At 40.2% G+C, this 23,978-nt stretch overlaps 1 long non-coding RNA gene across 1 annotated transcript; it reads left to right on the top strand.

Moving 5' to 3' along the window:
* Window positions 1–22,049: 22,049 nt before the first annotated feature.
* LOC132267352 (uncharacterized) lies at window positions 22,050–23,431 on the top strand. The gene is made up of 2 exons (XR_009468984.1): window positions 22,050–22,748; window positions 22,851–23,431. It is a non-coding gene; the product is annotated as an uncharacterized LOC132267352 (long non-coding RNA).
* Window positions 23,432–23,978: the final 547 nt, after the last annotated feature.

Raw genomic sequence — 23,978 nt, 5'->3', positions numbered from 1 at the left:
ATTAGACAATTCATACTTGAAATTGATATTCCACACTTATTATATGCAATTTGTATCATCTTCTTGATTGTGGATTATATGCAAATGGTCAATGGATTTGTTTGGTTATGGTTTTGTCTTGATAGGTTGTACTACACCCTAGTTTACTTGTCATTAGGTAGACAATCTACACTTGATTAATCAATCCATCATCATGATTGAAATTTGTGTTATCACATTAATGTGTGCTCTCATTGGATGCATTTGTAGATTGGTGAGATAGGTTAAGCCTCAAGATTGGTGTGTTGTCCTACACGTAGTTTACTTATTGGTTAGGTAGGCAATGCATTACAAATGAATTGGATGATCATGCTTACATATGCAAATTGTGCCATTTATTGTAGCTACATTTTAATTACAACAATGTTCTCCCCATTAATAGAAAGCAAGTGGTTAATTGCATGAGCTTAGTGGTGCTTCCAATAAACCCTAAGAATTTTCTTCTATCTCTTAAACCCCTAACTCTAACTTAGTTTATTTTTATTGCATTTTAATTTAATTGTTCACTAGCTTAATCAACCAACCATCTATTTTATTCTCTCTTTCTCTCTCTTATGGTAATCACTTATTAAAACCAGCTGTCTTATTTAAATCCAAGCCAAAGGTCTCTTGGGTTCGATCCCTTCTCACTTCATACTACATAGTATAAGTGTCTAGCGGTTTATAAATGTAAACTATGATGCTCGCTTGATACCATTTCCAAAACCAAAGTGTTGGGCATTATTTTGTGCACACGCTCAGGTCGATTCACATTCCATCGACTCTTCATCAGTGCTTCAAATTCTACAAAAATGGCGTACAAACGGTTGTGGCGGATCATAAGCCATTTACAGAGGCAGAATCTCATTTTGCCGATGCCAAGTTCTACATCGATCATAATACACCTTCGGAAGTGCCCATCCCAAGCCTTCCGTCTACACAAGAGAATCTACAAAAGCAAAAGAAGCATTAAGTGATCCACTAGACGTTTCAGTGACAGACATTGTAAAGGAAGCTAAAACGCGAGGGGTCTCGATAAAAGCACATCGGACGAAACCTATTTTAAAGTATGTTCCAAAATCTCAGGGACAAGAAGGGCAGGCACCTGTTATCGAGATAATTGAAACTAAGGAATTTAAATTAAAGATGTCACAAACCAAGGAAAAAGAAGATATGCAAAAGCTTAAAGGAGAGTTAACTCTTCCTCTCCCTAAGATTCAGAAGTCTTCGCCTTCCAAGTCTCCGTTAAAAGGGTTCGTGCGGCTTTCTCAATCTATGGTTGATCATTTATCACTTCCAAAACAAAGGACCGACGAAGGATTCGATCCTAAAGCATACCAACTCTTGGCTAAGTCGGGGTATGATTTTACAAATCCTGCAAGCCTTGGAAAACTGAATGCTGAAGTCACTGGTGAGAAGGTGCACGGCCTCAATGAGACACAGAAGAAATTGAAAGATCAAGGGCATAAAATCATTTCACCTAAGTCTGGTCTCGGTTTCGTAGCTTCTGAGCCACTTCGAATTCAAATCACAAAGAGAGATAAAAAGTCAAGCACCTCATACATTGGGTTTGAAGAAGTTGAGGATGAACAAGATCAGCAGACTGGGCATCAAAAATCAGTTTTTGACCATATAAGAGCTCCATGTGATCGAACATCTGTATTCAACAGGTTGTCAAGCCGAGAATCAAATGTTTCAAGTTCTCATATCAGCAATTTGCCTCGTAACTCTGTTTTTAACAGAATGAGCTTTCATGACCAAGGAAGAAAATCTGCACAACCTCAATCTCGAAAGTCAGTATTTTCTCGAATTGGTACTATCCATGATGCACCACTAAAAAACAGTAAGATTGTGAAGTTCAAAGAAGCTAACATCGACGTGGTGAATAATAGTGAGGTTCAGAGCCTAATGCCTTCGCGAATGAAACGTAAGACAGAGATAGATGTCACCAATGATGTTACATTGAAAGCTCGAAGGCGAACCATTGTATTTACTAATCAATCAGCAAAAGTGGATAGAATAAAAGGCACTGGCGAATCGTCTTATGTTACTTTATACCACATCACTGTTGAAGAGGAACCTGACTGTGAACAACCAGATGATATCGAGAAAGCTCCACCAACACTAGAAGACGGGGGGCAGGCTACTGTTGATCAACTCAAAGAAATCAACTTAGGAACTGACGATCAACCCAAACCAATTTTTGTTAGTGCATTCCTAAACCCCTCAGAAGAAAATGATTACTTTCAATTATTGTCTGAGTACAAGGATGTCTTTGCTTGGACATACAAAGAGATGCCCGGTCTTGATCCTAAAATTGCAGTGCACAATCTTGCTGTCAAACGTGGGACACGTCCGATTAAGCAGTCTCAACGTTTCTTCCGTCCAGAGCTAGTTCCAAGGATAGAGGAAGAACTCAACAAATTGATTGAAGTAGGGTTTGTCCATGAGGTCAAATATCCAACATGGATTTCGAGCATTGTTCCAGTGAAGAAGAAAAATGGACAGATTCGAATCTGTGTGGACTTTCGTGATTTGAATGAGGCATGCCCAAAATATGATTTTTTAAATTCCTGGGATACGTCGTACGTTATCGTGGTATTGAGATTGATCCTAATAAAATTGAGGCCATTCAAAAGATGCCGCCACCAAAGAATTTACGTGAACTTAGAAGTTTACAAGGTCAACTTGCGTTCATTCGTCGGTTCATCTCAAATTTAGCGGGTCGTTGTCAGCCTTTTAACCGACTCCTAAAAAAAGATGTTCCATTTAATTGGGACCAATCATGCCAAAATGCTTTTGATAGCATCAAAAAGTACCTTCTCAATTCTCCGGTATTGGGAGCACCGGTACCTGGAAAGCCACTCATACTTTACATTGCTGCGCAAGAAGAATCGCTGGGTGCCTTACTTGCTCAGAATAATGAAGAACATAAAGAGAATGCATTGTATTATTTAAGTCGCAGACTCACCCCGACGGAGCGAAATTATCCTCCAATTGAAAAAACATGCCTCGCACTTGTCTTCGCTTCTAAGAAATTGAGGCATTATTTCTTGGCTCATACGATATATCTTGTTGCAAGGGCAGATCCTCTCAAATATGTCATGTCTAAGCCGGTCCTTTCCGGACGATTGGCGAGGTGGTCAATTTTGTTCAACGAATTTGAAATTATTTATGTGCCACGAAAAGCAGTAAAAGGACAAGTCTTAGCTGATTTCTTAGCTGACCATCCTATTCCAGCCGATTGGGAAATTTCTGAAGATTTTCCTGATGAAGAAGTCTTCCTTGTGGACATCCTCCCTCCATAGATGATGTTTTTCGATGGGGCAGCACGATCAGATGGGGCTGGAGCAGGTGTAGTTTTTGTTTCTCTAAAGAGACATGTCATTCCATACTCTTTTGCACTTGCTGAAAACTGCTCAAATAATGTAGCTGAGTATCAAGCCTTGATTATCGGCCTTCAAATGGCGAATGAGATGAACATCACGGACCTCGAAATATATGGAGACTCTAAGTTGGTGATCAACCAACTTCTTAAAGAATATGAGGTTAAGAAAGATGATCTAGTACCGTACCATCGTTACGCCTCTCGTTTGTTGGAACGGTTTGATAGCGTCATACTAGAGCACATTCCAAGAAAAGAAAATCGGATAGCTGATGCTTTGGCAAATTTAGCTACAACATTGGCGTTAACTGATGAAGACCTGGTTGATGTTCCTGTATGTCAAAGATGGGTCTTGCCACAAGTCTTGGAGGATAAATTTGAAGAAAGTAATATGATTTCTTGTTGGACACAAGAGGAAGAAGACTGGAGAATCCCTATCATTGATTATTTGGAACATGAAAAGCTTCCCGAAGACCTACGCCATAAGACTGAAATACGAAGGCGAGCACCTCGTTTCATCTATTACAACGATACATTGTATAGGCGTTCCTATGAGGGCCTTTTCCTTCGCTGCCTTGGAAATGATGAAGCAACGCATGCAATGAAGGAGGCACATTCTGGGATTTGTGGAGCTCATCAATCTGGTCCAAAGCTGCACTTTTGCGTCAAAAGAATGGGTTATTATTGGCCCACCATGGTCAAAGATTGCTTGGAGTATGCAAAAAGGTGTCAAGCCTGTCAATTCTATGCCAACTTCATACACCAACCACCGGAACCATTACACCCTACTGTGACGTCATGGCTGTTTGATGCATGGGGATTAGATGTAGTTGGTCCTTTAGAAAAGTCTTCAAAAGGCCACTTGTATATCTTGGCTGCAACTGATTATTTTTCAAAATGGGCGGAAACTGCACCCTATAAACATGTGAAAAAGGAAACAGTGGTTGACTTCATCAAGTCCAACATTATTTATCGATATGGTGTCCCTCTATACATCATCACTGATAACGGGACGAATTTTAAAAACAGTTGGGTAACTGACCTTTGTGAGAAATTTGGATTCAAGCAACGTAAATCCTCCATGTACAATGCCCCTGCAAATGGTCTCGCAGAAGCATTCAATAAGACTCTATGTGAGCTATTGAAGAAAGTAGTCAACCAAACAAAGCGAGATTGGCATGAGCGAATGGAAGAAGCATTATGGGCATACCGCACTACGCATCGGACACCTACTCAAGCAACTCCATATTCTCTGGTCTATGGCGTAGAAGCAGTTCTTCCATTGGAACAACAAATCCCTTCATTAAGGATAGCCATACAAGAAGGTCTTACAAGTGAAAAAAATGCCATCTTACGTCTTCAAGAACTGGAAGCATTGGATGGAAAGAGATTAGAAGCTCAACAACAGCTAGAGTGTTATCAAGCTCGACTTTCTAAAGCGTTCAATAAGAGAGTTCGACCTCGGTCATTTCAAGTTCGAGACTTAGTATTAGCTGTTCGTAGACCGATTGTCATAAATTGCAAGGGAAATAAATTTGTATCCAAATGGGATGGACCGTATGTTGTTCGCGAAGTTTATACTAACGGCGCATATCTCATTATTGATGAAGACGGAGTAAGAGTGGGGCCCATTAATGGCAAATTCCTGAAGCGCTACTACCCATGAAGGCAATGCTCCTGATCGTACAAGCTTAAACTACACTATGCTCCTGGCCTACATGAGTTAAAACTGTGATTGCCAAAAAAAAAAAAAAAAAAAACCCTTATCTCTATTTGAACTACGTGAAGACTTGATCCCTCTTTTGAGGGAACGTAGGCAGCTTAGACTTTTATTCTAAGTTCAGTGCGCCCAAAAAAAAAAAAAAAAAAAAAAATTCTTTATAAACTCCTGACCCGCAAGAGTATAAACTGTGAACGGTGAAACAAATAAATAATGATAACATCTTTGTAAATAAAATGGAGATAATAAATCATTTGTTTTATTACTAAAATTCAAAGTTACAACTTTTTTTGGAAAACAATGATGATCAATACTAAAATTTCATAGCGATAATTTCGTCACGTTCTTACCATAATATCTCTTCCAGTTACTTCACTACTTCAAGATCGCGATTCGAGATGACGTTAGCTTCTTCTATTGATTTTCGATCTTCCCAAAGTTTGGTGATGGCTTCCTTCTTCTGAGATAACTGTGCATCCGTTGTCGATAGGAGGACTTTAAGCCCTTGAGTCTCTTCCCTGGCTTCTTGCAATTCTTTCACTAATCTAGCTTCTTTAAATTCAGTTTCACTCAAACTAGATTGAAGTGATTCTATACGCTTAGCACCATCATCTTCTATAGACCTAGCGTTGGTGAGCTGTGCATCAATACTGGCCAATTGTTGGGATTGAGAGTCTAAAGTCATCATACAGGCATATGAAGAAGATGTAGCAATATAATTGGCCGCATTATTGATATATGAGTCAATTCGCCTCTTCAAAGCTGAATGGTCTCCAGGGAGTTTTGCGAGTCCTTCATAAAGTGTTTAAAGTTTAGGTGCTCGAGACGGTATTTTATCGGTAGGAGTATCGCGTATGATATTCTTTATGAAATCAATAAAGAATAAAGCAGCACGACGATGAACATCAAGAACGATCTCTTCCGCATTGAAAATTGACATTTCAGAAGGGGCAACACGATGCAAGGGTGGACCCTATTCTCTTAAAATCAAAGAAGGGATAACTACATGATCTTTACCAATATTTTTAACCACCTCCATAGCTTGACTAGTCACTTCAGCAACCCCCAAAACATCCGAGTGTTGACTAACTCTGCTTCTTTGTAGTGAAATCTCTGTACCTTTTCCTATCGCAGTGGCCAACTCTAAGGCAGACGGTCCATAAATAGATTCTTCACTACATGTTGGGTTAGCAACAATGACGACATCTTCCCCAAGAAATCCCTTGCTGTCTTTTATCTATTAAAAAATAATAATAATAATAAATAATGGTAATTTGCAGTACAAAATATATATATATATATATATATATATATATATATATATATATATATAAAATAACAGTTACCTGTATAGGTTGTGAACTGCTAGGTACCCCAGTAAAAAATTGATCAAGAGAAGTGGCAACACATTCCTGTACTGAATCAAGTCTCACTTTGTCGGTGACATGCTTCCAGTTACGATCCTCATCATAAGCTTTCACATCCTCATCTAACTCCATTGACAACTGACGACGGTGACGGTTATTGATTAGTGGTGGGACATCATCTGCTGTTTGGTGATGGCTACTAGATCCTCCAACAACGTCACAATCATTATAAGATTTGATGGTTAACTTTGGCACTGGCTTAGATGGGAGATTTGACTTCAGCCCCTTAATTAAAACCTTCCTGATTTTAGTTGGTTTCTTTGGTGGGGAAATCGTGCGTTTAGATTGCTTTGAGGTAGTTTCTTTCTGTGTAAATGGATCAATATATACGCTGGACCACCATTTGGCATATGCTCTGGTAACTGAGGATTTTTGGTGGCTGAAGGTTGAAGGAAGCAACGCATCACAACCAGAAGAATAATGAACGGATGAGTTCCAATGCTTTAAAAATTCCTCTAAGGTGCAAGTACGAAAGTCATTTTTTAATTTTCCAGGAATATCTTGATGGTACCCAAATTGTCGGCTAAATCTGTGTGGACTATACGGCTCAATGATAAGACGGTCATTTTGGCGCAATGTCAAATAACATGATCGAAGATTGATTAGGGTGTCAAAGTCAGCCTTTTTCATCTCGCCATTATCTACAATAAGTCGCTCTTTTGAAGATCTTTTAGCCATTCGAGTGAAGTTTATTGCTTTACATGATCTGAATAAATTTTGGGCTTCAAAATGGTCAAAGTATCTTGCTCCTCCTTCGCCTGCATATAATGTCATTCTAGGCCAATAGTTGGTATTAGGAATGGTGAAATTAGTTCTGAAATATTCACTCAACCATCTGAATACATAGTGAATAGGAAATATCGCAGAGCAGCTTCCAGGATCTGGTGAGGAAACAATCTCGTTCAAGCCTCTGTAAATACTGGCCAGAACCGGGATGGAAAGACAAATGTTGCAGCCATCTACTAACATGCTTGCAACCTTGAAAGTCCCAGGACGAATTATGTTGCCAGGGTGTGCAGGTAAGGCAAATTTGCAGAGCCAACAAGCTAAAAAAGCAGCTAGATAAGTGGTGTCTCTCGATGTTTCATCTACACCAAGGTTGATAAATACTTCTTTCTCTTTGGTGGACATCGACCGAACAGGAGGGATCACACCAGACAGATTTTGAGTCCTCATAGGGCGGTGAACTTTATTTTTTGTTGATTTCTTTGAAGGTTTGGCATGTCTTGATGCACCTTTAAACCAGAAATTAATCCAGTCAGATATCTTCACATTCTAATCTCCTTTATACTTCTTGGAAAGTCTGTGGAAGGCCAAAAATAGGTGTTGACAACTCAAAAGGATAGAATTTTTGTTGTTGCCAGCTCTTGATAGTTCATCTGCACAAGGAATAACTTCATCATAAATTGTTCCTTGGTGAGGGAGACCACCTAGCATATATAGATCTCGAAGAGAAATTGATAGCTCGCCAATAGAACAATGAAGTGTATTAGTGGCTGGGCACCAACATTCAAGGAATGCTTTGAATACATCTTCATGACGATCATAGGAAAATAGGGAGGCGAATAAAGCACCATATAGTTGTTGTTTTGATAGAAAGTCATGGAAACGCGCCAAGACATCTTCTAACCACTCCCAATATAGTTCGGTGTATAGCAATTCAGCAGGAAGTTTATAGGGAATACTCCATGATATTTCCTTCGCCTGAACATTAAGACCCAATAGTGAAAACTGGTTTTCTTCATCAACTCTCTCATGAAGTGAAGAATTTAGTATCAAGGCTTTAGAGACAATAGATTCTTCATTAATCTGATCAGGAACAAAGTCGGTGAGTTCGCATGTGGCCGTGCATGTCCAATGAGATGAATAATGTTTATTGTTAGAATCAGGCACTTGAATAGCATTGCGACCAAAAAGTGAGTCATATACACTTAATGTCGTTCCTTGGACTCGTTGACTATTTTCGCTCTCTAAGATAGTCAGCTTTTGCTTTGCGAAACACTTGAACACCACCATGATGGATAACAAAGCTCAAATCGGTGTTGTCTAGAAGGAGGACTCAATTTCTGCTACGGTTGACACAAATCAAGTTGTTATACCCAATTAAGCCCTGCAAAGAAAAAAAAAGGGGTTAGAAAAAAAAAAAAAAAAAAAAAATGTCCTACATGCGTGGAGGAAAAAAAAATTTTCTCCTACATACGTGGAGAGAGAGAGAGAAAAAAAAAAAAAAAAAAAAAAAAAAAAAAATTCTCCTACATGCGTGGAGAGAGAAAAAAAAAAAAAGAAAAGAAGAAACACACGTACCAATTATTTGTGATCTGACAAGTCTTTAGAGATTTTTTTTGGAATTGATATCAAACCCTACAATATTGAGGGTATATATAGGTAACAAGATACCTCCAAGTTGTATTGGGATTTGGACAATTCAATTTAAATGGGAAAGTACAATTAAGATGAAAAAAAAAAAAAAAAAAAAAGGAAACATCAAGTCCCACTTGGAAAAAGAGACAAGTCTTGTCAAAATTGGGACTTGAAATGGGGGCAATTTGTAGACACTAAAATTTAGTGGGCTTTGGTTTTAACGAATGGACCCATTAAATATAAGCTTAATGTTTAAATAAATTATTTAATTTACCAGGCTTGGTCCACTTAAATTATTTAATTAGCCCAGCCCAGATACTTAAATGAAACGATAATTATTCCTAATAAAATATATTTTGAATAATTATCTTTAAGGATAATTATCACAATATAACCGACCCGGCCCAGTTATAGTTTTATCCTTATCAGGAGATGACACGTGTCATCATCCTATTAATCCAAGAAGCCTATAAATAGAGGCCTGGAGGAAGAAAAGGGGAGAGGATTCAGAATTCAGAAGTTCAGAGACTCAGAAATCCAGAGACTCAGAATTCAGACACAAATTCAGAATCGAAACCCAAAAGCGAAGAATATCAAGCACATCCAACAACGTGCCGTTCTTCATCAAATTCCACAGTGATTCAAGAACAAGCTCATGCAGCCCTTGGATCCAACCAACCAAAAACAAGGAGATCGAATCAGAGGACCATTCTTTTTTTGTAAAAGATATTACAAAGGACTGTACTCCACATCCATACATTAATAAAATTCTATTTTGCTCCATATTTTGTTTCTATTGCAGACTTACAAAATTTGTGTGTACAGGGCTGATTTCAGCTCCGATGAAGGCGTAGGAGACAATGAATTGCTTCTATCAGTTGGGCATCTCAGCGCTCTTCGTTTCCCTCTTCACCCCTTCTATCATCTAGTTTTTAATAAGTTAGGGATTGCCCCTCTCCAAGTGAACCCTAACTTCCTTCGAGTGGTTTCGGCACTTCTAGTTCGCCGAAGGCTGGAAAGTTTTGACTTGACTCTTGCTGATTTACTCACTACCTACACCATTGCCAGGCATGGGACTGAGCCTGGCCGTTTTTATCTCACTTCTCCTCTTTAGCAGAGGATATGCACGGACTTCCCTTCCTCCGAGAAGAAGTGAAAAGAGAGGATGATAGTTGTGAAGGGGTACTGGTTTGTGGATAAATCGAATACCCTTCCCATTCCTCGTAAATTTGGGAAGTTAGGTATAGAGTACCGTCCCTCATTTCATGAAAAATGCTCTAGTTGTTTCCCATGTCAAGTTTTATTATTTTGCCATACTTATGAATTTCTTGGTCTTCTTTCAGCAACCTTTCCTTCCTCCGTAGCTAAGAAGAGGCTTGCCTTTCTCGAAGCACAAGTTTAAAGCGAGCCCCCTTCGGTTGAGGAGCTATTCACCTCATCCAACCTTTAGGAAATTGCTTCTAGTACTTTAGCTGTAGACCTCATGGACTTGGCACTTCCATCTTTCAATAGCTTCCCCCTGACTGAGGAAGAACAACTGAAAGCTGAAGCTCTAAAGAAGAAATCTACTGAGGAGCAACCTTTGTTGGTCATCAGATCAACTGAGCACGAGAAGGAGGTGGATGAACCCCCTCTCAAAAAGACAAGATCAAACCCTCCCTCCAGCAGTAGGAGTAAGACCATCCCCAAAAGTAAGGGGAAGAAAGCTGGGGAGACTGACCCGGAGGAGGAAGTCTGGGCTTACATTCAGGCTGAGTCTGGAAAACCCTGGAGACCTGTCTTCTCAAGGGCTGATAAGTCAGTTCTTCATTCCGGGATTCCATAGTCTATGACCCCTCTGCTGCCTTGGCAGTTGCTCGAGGGATGTGGCTTCCCAAGGATGAGAAGATCATTGGGAATCTGGGGTTAGACCAGCTGCTACCATCTGCCCCAGTTAATGCTGTGAATGTTTACTCTTTTCCATCTACTTGTTTAATTCTTCATATTTCTTTTCACCACATATTTACTGACATTGTTATTATTGACCATACAGAGTCTGTACCAGACTATGGCACTGTGTGCCATTGTTGAAGCTCAGTCCCTTTCTATTAAGAAATTAGAAAGGGACTTAGGTAATGCTGAGAATAAGTCTTCACACTGGGCTATGAGTGCAAAGATTACTTCTGATGCGAGGGATATTTATAAGAATCACCTAGCAGCTTCTGAGGCGAATGTGAAGGCTCTGGACGCTGAAGCCCAGCGCTTGAACGATACCATTAGTACCTGCATTACTGTTGTGAGGCAAATGCAAGGACGCTACTCCACCATTGTGCGCTTATCTAGTGCAAAGGCTTTCAGGTTCGGCTTCAGCTAGGGATCTGGTAACAAAGCAAAGGATCCAGAAACCTTCGATGCTGACATGGAAGTGTCCTTCCCTTATGTTAAGGGTCCAAAGGCCCAAGAAGCTGAGGTGCTCTTTGCTGAAATGGTGAAGGCTCAGCCAGAGGTTCATCCAGCTTCAAGCTTGCCAGCTTCTCCATCTTCTAACCTGCAGACTCCTCTACCCACCAGTCCGAATGTGGTGGATGCCTTTGACTCTACTGCCTTTGATCCAAAAAGGAAGTAGAGTTGTGTAATTGTCTTTTCTTTTCCTTGTTTTGAAATAACAAATGTAGAAACCATACTTTTTGCAATGCAATTACTACATTTACTCTGAAGTCTTCTTCATGTTTATGAACGCCTCTGGTTTTTATAATTATATTGTAATAATATGCTCTTATCCTCAGGGAGGAAGGCTTATTGCCTGAGAACTTTGGATCTTTTGTGGTCCGAAGCAAAAACAGGACAGATGATAAGAAGGGAATCCCTTTGACTGTTTAACTAATACCTAAGGAAGGCTTTTTCATCTAGCATTCCAACCGTCAATGGAACCCTTCTTGCCACTGATTTGTAAGGAATAGATATATCAATACTTGTTTTCCTTGTATTATTTCGATGTGGGATGAAATTTTTCACAGGTTATGCACCATTAGCCCATTAAATAAGGATCTGTGGGTGTGTTGCCATAGAGAACTTTTGCCCCCGTTTGGTCTTATACCTTACTGGCACAGCTTTGGACTTAAATCATTCGAAGTGGCACTTTTTGGCTCAGCCTCAAACTTGAATTGTCCAAGGTGGTATACTATTTGCCTAGGAGCTTGAAAAGAATTGTATTACACTGGATTCCTATCGTTCGAAGCAATATGCTCCTCGTTCATGAGCTTGGGAGGAGCTGTGCTGGGTCGGAATCCTGAGGTCTGAGCATTGTGTTCCTTGGCAATCAACCTGAGAAAAGCTCTATTGTGTAGGACACTTGGGGTCCGAGGAGTTGTGTTCCTCAGCTATGAGCTGGAGAGGAATTGTGCTGAGCTAGACTCTTAGGGCCTAAAGCAAAGTGTTCCTCGGCTGTGAGCCCGAGAGGAACTTTACTGAGCTGGACTCTTGGGGTCCGAAGAGAAGTGTTCCTCGGCTGCGAGCCCGGGAGGAACTTTACTGAGCTGGACTCTTAGGGTCCGAAAGGAAGTGTTCCTCCGCTGTGAGCCCGAGAGGAACTTTACTGAGCTGGACTCTTAGGGTCCGAAGGGAAGTGTTCCTCGGCTGTGAGCCCGAGAGGAACTTTATTGAGCTGGACTCTTGGGGTCCAAAGGGAAATGTTCCTCGGCTGTGAGCCTGATCTGGAAAACTCATCAAGTATGCCAGGATGGCCAAAAATTCAAAAATGATATGAGGCCAAGAAAAAGAGTAACTGTAACTGACAAGTCCCCCATACATTTGTTTTGGGAGACTTTCCTTCACAGAGACTCTCTTCGTGGCAACCAAATGCAGCTTGCTAACTCTATATTTACTACATACCTATTGTACTCCTATTGAATGTGGGACAAAGGATATATGAGCCACAAATCTGGTTTATCTGGAAAGAACAAAAATTATTGTAAAGAATGCCCGTTGGTACTAGGGCTTTGAACACAACTTGAGCTGGGCCGTTACTGTTACCAACGGGCCCTCTTTGCAATGCACCTAAATACTTTAATATTTCCCTATATAAAAGTAGTATAGAAACATTTTTTTTTCGAAGATCGTTATTGTTACCAACGGGCCCTCTTTGCAATGCACCCAAATACTTTAATATTTCCCTATATAAAGGTAGTATAGAAACAATTTTTTTTCCAATGTGGGACCATAATAGATAAGTGCTCTGACCAACACATATTTGTGGTTTGTGTCCAAAAATGAAAAAACTGTAAAACACCTTTAGGTTCATGATTTAGGTAAAGCCTGAATGTTCATTAAAAAAGGACTTGTAATATCAATAGTAGGTACATACTTGTACTTTTGTGATTTTGTATGAAAAAGGGACTTGTAAGTACCACCAAAAAGCCAAAATTATTTGTTTTGTTTACTTTGTGTTGATATCCTTCTTTTGTCATAATATCAACAGTAGGGTGTATGGTACATGCTTTTGTTGCAATATCAATAGTAGGGTACATGTATTGCCCTCTATTACGACAAAAGAAGTAATACCCCACACTACTAAAGGAGTAAAGATGTGCAAAGATGTGCATAACCGAAGAAACTTTTATTATATAGGCCTAGAAACAGCCATACTTGGATTAAAAAAACAGACGAATGCTGTCTGTAAATAGAAAGTAAGCAAACTATATCATCTAATGATAGTACCTTTTCAAGTGTATTGCATTCCATAGACGTGCAATTGGACGCCCATCAACTTCCGCCAATCGGTAACTCCTTTCCCTACTAATCTGTGACTCTATAAGGTTCGATCCAATTGGGTTGTAACTCTTTTACATGGCCTGTTTCCTATTTTAGCACCCAATCTCCTTCCACAAAATGTCTGAACCTAACTCGCTTGTTGTAACTGTTACACAACTGTTGCTGGTATGAAGCGAGCCTAATTGTCGCGGCATCCCTCTTTTCTTCCGAGAGATCGAGGCTGTGTTCGAGCTGCAGATCATTGTTACCTTTGAGTACCAAGTGGGTCCGAAGAGTCGGAACTACTAATTCCATGGGTATGACAGCCTCTGACCCATAGACCATGGCAAAAAGGCTTTCTCCCGTTAGCCTTCGGGGGGTGGTTCGATGCGCCCAAAGTACCTAAGGGAGATTCTCGTACCATTTGGATTTGAGCTTTTCCAACTTTTTCTTCAAGCAGTTGAAGATGGTCCGGTTAATTATTTCTGCCTGTCCATTTCCCTGAGGATGTCTAACTGCAGCCAACTTTTGCCTAATCCCATGCTCAGTAAAGAACTTTCTTGTGCTTTGGTTATCTAAATTTGGGTCATTGTCCATCATGATAACATTCGGCACCCCAAATCGGCAGATTATGTTGTTCCATAGAAAACTCTTCACTTGTTCATGGGTTACGCTTGAATAAGCTTCGGCTTCTACCTATGTAGTGAAGTAATTTGTGGCTAGCAACACGTATTCCTTTTTCTCCATAATTTTGGGCAAAGGACTGACCATATCAATCCCCTATTGAGCGAATGGCCATGGATTCGCCATCGCATGCAAATCTTTGGCGAGTTGATGCTTCATTGGACCATGTCACTGGCACTTATCACACCTTCTGGCATATTCTTCAGCATTCCGAGCCAAGTAAGGCCAGAAATAACCTCGAGTCAGAACTTTATGTGCCAAAGATCTACCTCCAGAGTGATTGCCACAATCCCCGTCATGAATCTGCTTCAGAATCGTGAGAGCCTCAGTGGGGCTTAAATATTTCAGGTAAGGACCTGAGAATGACTTTCGGTATAATTGATTATTGATGATAGCATATTTAGCTGCGGTGAGCCTGAGTTTCCGTGCCTCGGCCTTTTGGTTCGGAAGGGTCCCCTCCTTAAGGTAAGCTTCCAACGGATCCATCCAGCATGGTTCACGTGGGACATCTGGGATCACTATTATTTCCTACCGATGGCTTATACTTATTTCATCCAGGATGTCAATTGGTACGATCCGGATCATCTAAAGAAGATGTTGCTGCAACCAACTGATCTGCTTCGGAATTCTCCTTGCGAGGTATCTGATGGAATTCGATCTGGTCAAACCCTCATGGGGCATTCTCCACAGCCTCTCTGTAGGCTTTCATTCTATCCTCCTTGGGCTGGTACTGGCCTGTTATCTGATTCATAATAAGTTGAGAATCACTAAAAACTTTTAGACACCTTACCTAAAACTGGTTTGCTAATCGGAGTCCTGCGAGCAGGGCCTCATATTCTGCCTCATTGTTAGTGGCAGGAAAAGTTAGCCAGATTGATTGCTGCAGCTTGGTGCCTTCGGGAGTTGTGATAACGACTCCTGCCCCAGCACTAATCAAGTTCGAGGAACCATCCACCCGAAGCACCCATTGTGTCTCAAAAGGGCCTGGCTCCTCGGGCTTATCTTCATACTCCAAGAGGAAATCAGCTAGTGCTTGCCCTTTGTGTGACATCTTCGGTTCATAGGATATGTCAAAAGAACTAAGCTCGATTGCCTATTTAGTTATTCTTCCGGATAAATCCGGTTTAGAAAGAATGACTCGCATGGGGTAGTTGGTAAGAACTTTGATGCTGTACGACTCAAAGTAGTGTCAAAGTTTCCTTTTTGCATATACCAATGCTAGTTTGATCTATCGGCTTTGCTGTACCGCGTTTCTGCATATATCATTGTCTTGCTGGTGTAGAAGATTGGATACTGATTCTTACCTTCTTCTCTGATCAATATTGCACTCGTGGCTACGCTGGAGATGGCTAAGTACATGATAAGAGTCTCACAAGGCTTCGAAGCTGATAGAATTAGGGGTTTCACCATATAACATTTCAGTTGATTGAGAGCAACTTACTGTTGAGGTCCCCATATGTCTTTGTTTTTGGATCTTATTGCATCAAAGAATGGTTTGCACTTATCAGACAATCGAGAGATAAATCGACTAAGAGCTGCGATTCGACCGGTCAAAACTTGTACTTCCCTGTGGGTTTTTGGTTCTTGATTTTGTATAAGGGCTTGAGCCTAAGCCGGACTCACCTTAATTCCCCTTTTATTTACAATATGGCTAAGGAACTGTCCTGAAGAAACTGCGAAAGAGCACTTCGAAGGATTTAGTTTCATGCCATATTTTCTTAAAGTGTTAAAGACCTCTTGGAGGTGCCTAGGATGTTCTTCCTTCTTCACACTTTTGACCACCACATCGTCGATATAGGCCTCGACCGTCTTTTCCAACATCTTGTTGAAGATCTTATTAACAAGGCACTGGTAAGTTGCTCCAGCATTCTTGAGCGCGAAGGGCATAACTTTGTAACAGTAGGTGCCCTTCTCTGTTATGAAAGCAGTATTCTCTTCATCCTCCAGATTCATAGGAATTTGGTTGTAGCCGAAGTACGCATCAAGAAATGTGAGCCTCTTAAAACCAGTAATGGCATCAACCATCTGATTAATCTTGGGAAATGGAAAGCTGTCTTTAGGGTAGGCTTTGTTAAGATTGGTAAAATCTATGCACACCCTCCATTTTCTGTTCTTCTTCTAAACTACCACCACATTGGAGAGCCATTGTGGGTAGTACACCTCTCAGATGAAACCTACCTGAAGTAACTTGCTTACCTCTTTAGCTATAATTTGGTTGCGCTCTGGAGCGAACCTTCTGTGCTTCTGCTTGACTGGTTTGTATGCCGGATCCACCTTCAGGCTATGGCATGAGACCGAAGGATTGATCCCCACTATGTTTGAATGCTCCCAAGCAAATGCATCTGCGTTTCATCGAATGACATCAATTAATGCTTCCTTTTCTTAGGCTGTGGGGGAAAAACCTATGTAGGTGATTTTCTGAGGATCGCCGAGGATTACTTCGACAGCTTCCAGACACTCCTCGGTAGGCTTTTCAGCTTCAGCCTCATCCACTACTCTCAAATACCTGGGCAGAGGATTCTGTAATTGCTATTTGGACATGCTTCCAGGAGGTATGATCGGTTGGGACTATTTTGTTACCTTTTTTGCCTCATTTTGTGTCAATATAGCATTCTTTGGCAGCTACTTGATCTCCTCTGAGGTCAATAACCTCTCTACCATCCGGAGACAAGCATCGCATCACCTGATGAAGGGTAGATGGAACCCCGTTCATTCGATGGATCCAACCTCTTCCCATAATAAGATTATAGGAAGGGTGGATCTCCGTTAAGACAAAGTTTTCCTTTAGTGTCCTCTTTGCTGCGGTTACGGATAGGTCAATTACCCCAAGGGGGTCCACCTATGTACCATCGAACCCCACACTGGAGGTGGGCCGAATTGATGATAACGGAATATCTAGCTGCTCAAAGACCGCCTTTGTGATGATGTTGGCACTGCTCCCCGGGTCTATCAAAACCCTCTTCATCATGCAATTCGCCACCAAGAGACTGATGACCAACGGATCGTCATGGGGGAGTTGAACTCTAGATAGATCTCCATCACCAAACCCAATGTTAACGCTTCCCGAAGCAATAGCGTTTACTGAGGATAGCCTTCTTAGCTTATGGGTTGTTCTCAATCGAGACCTATAAACCTTCTCTAACTCCTGATCATCCTCCGATCTTCCATGTATTGCATAGATGACCTTCACTTGATTACCTTCGACTTTCCGAGGGTTGACCTCCTGAGGCTTCACGTACTCCTTTGTTGTGAGGTAGTCTGTCAATTCACCTCTCAATATCATATTTTCCACCTGCTACCTAAGGGATCTGCAATCATTAATTGTATGCCCATAATCTCTGTGGTAGGCGCAGTGCTTGGTCTTATCTCTCTGTTCTAATGGTTGCCTTATTGGCTGAGGGGATGCAAACTTCATTTTATTCTCTTGGAATAACCGAGCCAAGGTTGTGCGAAGAGACGTGAACCTTTCCTCTGTCCTTTGCCTTTTTTGGGTATTTGAATGGCTGGTGCCGAAGCGTGTTGGCTTATTCGGCCTTTTGAGTTTGAAACCCTTTCCTGAGGCTTGTTCTCCACCGTAACAAGGGTGGCATGTTGAGCTCGGTGGGCTACATTCTCCTCAAGTCGAATGTAGATCTATGCTCTAGTATTAAGAGTCTACATGTCTGGAAAGGAATACTTAACTAAAGATGTATGGAACTTGGTTCCCTGAATCATTGCAAGTTTGAACTTTTCTATTGCAGTAGCAGGATGGCAATCTACTATTTTCGAAGCCTCCATATTAAATCTGGACAAGAAGTCTTGTAATGTTTCGCCCTTCTTTTGCCTTATAGTGAAAAGGATAACAATACTCTTTTTTTGCTTCTTATTACTGCAATACTGCGCCAGGAACATAATGTATAGAGTTTCGTAGTCTGGAATAGATTTGTGTGGCCTATTCCTGAACCACTCCAACGTAGCCCCCGTTAGACTGGTAGGGAAAACTTTGCACATCTATGGGTCATTGTGATCATCCAAAGCCATCTTTTGCGCGTAATGATCTAAGTGCCGAGAAGGATCTCCCGTACCATTAAACTGGGTAAAAGAAGGCATAATGAATTTCTTAGGTCTGTCAACAAGGTACACATCTTTAGTGAATGGAATCTTTATGCGAGAGTTCTTATGTTCCCTGACCATCTCTACAGGCGTTTGAACTCTCAGGAGTCTCTTATCGTCAAATGCCTCCTTTACTCCTACACCATCTGGAACACTATTAGACCATACCGTAAGTTTACGGCTGAATTCGGCTTGTTCATCCTGTGTGCGAAGAGGAAGATTGTCCGAAGCTACCACCACGAACCTTGCCCTCTGGTCTTGCTGAACTTCGGTGGGCCGAACTTCACTAAGCCGAACCCCATTGACCTGAGGCTCATTTTGGTTAGGAGGAAGCGTAGCCCCGTTAACTGGTGGTGGCCGAACTTCATTAAGCTGAACCCCATTGACCTAAGGCTCATTTTGGTTGGGAGGAGGCGCAGCCCTGTCAACTGGTGGTGGCTGAGGTGTCAACTGAGCCATGGCCGTTTGAAGGGTGTCATTTTGCTGTTGAAGTAATACAATTTGGGCTACGTTGGCTTCATTTACCTGACGAAGCACTTTGAATTAGTGCAAGAACTCTTCTCGTATCTTTTACATTAACTCCATCTGTTGATCTGCCGCCGTCAATTCTCCATTCGACATTCCAGATCATGGAAACAAAAACAATTTGAAGCAAAAAGTGGGAGTATCTTTCTATACGCTTCCCACAGACGGTGCCCAAGTGTAGGTGCAAAATTTCTCTCTATTAAAACAAATAAAAAGAAAAATACAACTCACTCAGAATAAGCAAAAAATAAAACCCAGAATAAGTATATAATGGTCGATGATTTTATTGGAGGTCTAAGCCTCTATTTATAAGAAATAAGGTGGTGGAATTATGGTAGGATTCGCATGGCTTGTCCTCCAATCCATTCCATGTATGACTTTCTTTACAATTACAATCCTTTCTTTTTTACAATTCTTTCCATGCAGAATTTTCCTTGCTCAAAACTTGCTCTCTTTGTGATTCCTTGGCCTAGCAGGGCTAGTCTTCCCTTAACCAAGATTGGGCTGAATGTGGGCTGACCCAGATGAATCAGCTAATGGGCTTGGAGTTCACCCTTAGAGTTCCGGGCTGCTGATGTCTGGGCTTGGAAGGTGGGCCGGATGGCCTGGGTCTATAATCTATATGGGAGCCAAGACTTTATCTGGGCTTGCTCTGGATTGGGTTGCTCCAATTTGGGCTCGGCACCGATTGGGCCCTTGCTATACCTAGAGTAATTTTGTAGTGTGATGACGTGGACGATTCTTATTGGAAGGGGGATTTTTTCCCTCCACAGATGGTATTTGTACTGAGCAATTTTCGTTTGGTGTTGCAGGTAATGTTCATCTTGGTACACAATTTGAGGACTCTGGTTACTGCGATTCCTCTCCATCGAAGTCTTTTGCTACGCAGTTGGCACTTTTGGTTGGGACTACTCAGCCTAGGGTTACAGATTCTACCTGATCTTTGTTTGTCCATCCTTTTGGGTCTTTTGTTGGTGGGTTTTGTTATCTAGGTGTTTTGTTGGGTTGTTTTGTTATGGTTTGGTTGTATTTTGGTGGTTTGTTTCTTTGTAGATGTTGTAGGGCTTCTGTTGCCAGGAAAAAAAAGAATCTCAAATCACAAGGGTATGGGTAAAATAGCATGGGTGATACTTCTTTGTGGAATAAGGGTAATGGTCAAATGGGCAAACAGGCTCATATCATATATAAGGCTCAAAGTGGTGAACCAATGAAAAATATAATTAGGTCCAAATTTGGGAAACTGGACTGGGCCTAAACGATTCAATTATCGAATTGAGTCATACTTTGGGTAAACTTACAACTGGACTGCAATTAGGCTAAGAAATTATAAACTGAAATTGGGAATTTTGAGATACTCCTTCAGAGAGGAGGTAGAATAGAGTGCCTATCCTCTCACACATAGAGGTTTCCTCTCACCTATAGGGGTTATTTGTTCTTCGGAGAGTAAAGTTTTGATTAAAGTGAAGTGTTTTTTTCTCTGGGATGGAAAACATCAATTCTCCTGTCCATTGTGTTTATGGTCCGTGTTGTGAAAGACTTGCAAGTTTGGGTGGTCGGCTCGGTACATGTGCGCCGCTGGTGGCAAAATTAAGCTTCTGGTGGGTTTCAAGGTTTTTTTGCAGTGGTTCAGAAGCTTTTTCCTTTTGATCCAGGTATTGGACCAATTTCTTTTGTTAACCTTGTCTTTCTACTTTTCTTTTTAACCTATGTAGCATTTGGGTTACTATGTTTGTCCTTCTCGGTCATTGTACATTAGCAGATCAATTCTCAGTGGTCTTCCATGAAGAGTCATTTGGTTATATGCGATGTAATACACCCAGTAGACGTAGATCATGGACAGTGGATGGGTGTTGCAAGATATTTTGATTTGCTTGACAATATTTTGGTGCATGGGTTTTCAATTGACCGCAGAGATTGAGGATGGGTTCTTAGTGCAGATGGTAAATCAGTTGATGGTGATCAGTTGGCACCATCTCCTTCCTCTCCGTTTCATCCTCCGACAATCAAGGGTGAATCCCAACCCTCCTCTTTACTGGTCTGCTGGACTTCTTCCTCGTTGAGTTTTTTCGATTCCATTCACCAGTGACGAGGTTGTATGGATTCCTCCCATTGCCAGCTAGCGATCACATCATATGACCTCATGCTTACGTCTGTGGCATACTTGCATATTGAGCAAGTTCAGTGTTTGGGGTTGAATCTTCTAGATGATTTGAGAGTGCAGTGGTTGAATCCTAATCGAATACGCAATGGTTGTGTTCAGCTACGCCCAAAGGCTCCGTACAACTTTAGTTGGGCCTTATTCAGCTGGCTTTATTTAGTCCAAGGAATGCAATCATCTTGCAGTAGTATTTTAGTCAAAGTTTGTGTGTTCCTTGAGGTGCCACGTCTACACAATGTTTTGGTTAGGATAGTGGGGTTATCATATGGGCTTGCTGATCAGATGAGACAAGTCTTGAGCCCACAGTTGATCAATGACCAGCACAATGGCCCGTGTAAATATGAGCTTTGTTTGTTCTCTGTCCTACGCCTTTATGTATAGTGTTGTTGCGTTTGGTTGTACTTTGTAAATGCTATATGGCTTTTTTTATTGCCAGGGTTAAAAAATAAAAAATAAAAAATAAAAAATAAAAAATAATAATAATAATAATAATAATAATAGAGAAGATACTCCTTCAGAAAGAAGAAAACAAAAACAATTATTATGACCCACTCAAATCAATTGTGCACATGATAACAAAAAATAGACTTCTTTTGAAAAAAAAAAAAAAAATCAATTAAAACTAAAGAAAAAAATAGACTATCAACTTTTTTTTTAATTAATTTATATATATAAATAAAAAAACCTAAATTTGAATGTCATTTTGTTGCTTTCAAAAAATTTGATCAAGATTGCACAAATAAAAATATATAAGAAAGTAGATTTCCTTTGTTTAGGATGTGTAAAATTCTAAGTATCATATATATTTAATTTAATGAAAAATATAAAATCAAAAATTTTTTTTAAAAAAAAAATTATAATCCAAAATTAAATTAATTATAATAATTTTAAACTATCACAAATAATGATATGAATGGTGAAAGAAACTTAAAATAATTAATCATAAGAAGTCCAAATCATAAATATTCATTCCATATAAATGGAAATAAATAAATAGATAAGCTTTAATTCAATAATAGAGCTTAAGAATTTAGTTAGGTGTAATATAAGAAAACTTAAAACAAAGGAAAATGATATTTCAACCGAAATGTCTCACCGAATACTTTGGCAGAACTACGTGACATGTCCAGCTAGACAACTTCCATCTCTTTCTCTTTCATCTCTTCTCTCTCCTTCTCATTTTCTCTCTCTAATATCTCACTCACCTGGAAAGAAGCAAGAAGTGGGTTTGTTCTGAAGCTGGTTCGTCCACGTGAGTGACCTTCCCCACAACTATCTGGAGTTGCCAGAGATTGAACCAGTAATCTCTCCTCCGCCACTGTCACCGCCATTCTCCTCCACAACCACCATTGCTCCTCTCTTTCTAAGATTCCCGATCTAAATCCTCTTCAAACCCTAGTTTTCTGACCAAAATCAAATTCCCCCTAAACTATTGAAGCTTATGAAGGGTCCGACAATTAGGTGCAGCAATAGGTTTGTCTTATCGTTCGCTCTACCATTCATATTCTTCATCTAAGGATAAAAGAACGAAAGAAAGCGAAAATTCATACCTAAAAGCCAAGGTGGAAGGGGAGTTCGAAAAGGCGCGGAGACTTTGCTTTTCGCCTACCTTCCTTGAGAAGACGGAGTTGATGTAGTAGCAGCTCTCTTGTAATTAGAATTACACTGAATCTTTCATCAATTTTTTTTTTTTTTTTGGGAAAATTTTGGTATCATGAAATCTTTTGGGGCTAAGTTTTTTTTTTTTGAAAGGTAAATGGATTGTTCGGGTTGATGGGCAGTGATGAGGACGGCGGCGATAGTGGTTACAGTGGTTGATTTTTCAGAGATGATGGGTTTGGTGTTGGTGGGTGGTGTGACGATGACGAAGACGAGCTGAATGGAGAAGACGAAGTAGGTGGTGTCGACGGTGAACCCCCAAGTAACCTGCAATTTTACAACTGTATTCACTAATTGACCTTCTGAAGTTCCTAATTTGATTTACTCAATCCAATACATGTATTTTGTCTAAATATAGTAGCTGCGCAAGTAGTTGAAATTGGTGTCGATGAAACTGCATTGGTGGTGTTGGGGCCGAAGAGTTAGGCCCTAGAGAGAGAAAGGGAGAGGCGACACTCCCTCTTACAAACTTTTTTGCAAGATGTCGGCATCGTAGCTTGGATGATGATCAATTGAGTTTGGCCATTGGGTCAATTGTTGCATCAGACAGAACTCTTCCATGTTATCAAATTGATGATAAAATGTATGTAAATCGTAGCTTGGATGATAGCACAAGATAGAGAAAACCATTACATGTGCTTAATACTTTGTGAAATGGGATTCATCTTTTATTATTATTATTTTTTTATCTTTTAAAGAGGTGAAGAACAATATAATCAAACAAATAAATACACATATTTACCTTCCAAAAAAAAAAAAATCATATATGATCTAATATATAGAAATATATATGAATATGATATACGATCGATATGAAGTTACAACCGTACCTTAAAAATCAAAAGTTCTTTCTTTCTTCAAGTTAAGATGGTAAGAAATATTGTTTGAAAAGACGAAATGAAGAGGGAGAGATTTGATAACTATCAGAAGAGAAAAACTTAGCTTATAAATCTGCAGATGTGTATATTGTTTCTCATTTTATTTTATTTTATTTTATTCCTTTTTAAAATTGTTAAAATTGCTTACCTGAATTGCCATGTGTATTCTGTTAAACTAATTGGTCAAAATTATCGGTCCATCTATCACTACCTTAAAACAAAATAACCATAAACATAATCTGAGAAATACAACAATTAAGGGCCCGTTTGGGAAGTGTAGTGTGATGTAGTGTATTGCTCTAGTCTAGAACAGAACAAGTGTTATGTAGTGTGATGTTCTGAA

This window comes from Cornus florida, unplaced genomic scaffold (assembly GCF_030987335.1).
Source record: "Cornus florida cultivar Cherokee Brave unplaced genomic scaffold, ASM3098733v1 CherokeeBrave_3.0.0_Hap2_Chr07, whole genome shotgun sequence".
NCBI classification, from domain to species: Eukaryota; Viridiplantae; Streptophyta; class Magnoliopsida; order Cornales; family Cornaceae; genus Cornus; species Cornus florida.
This window is presented reverse-complemented; position numbering and strand designations above follow the sequence as displayed.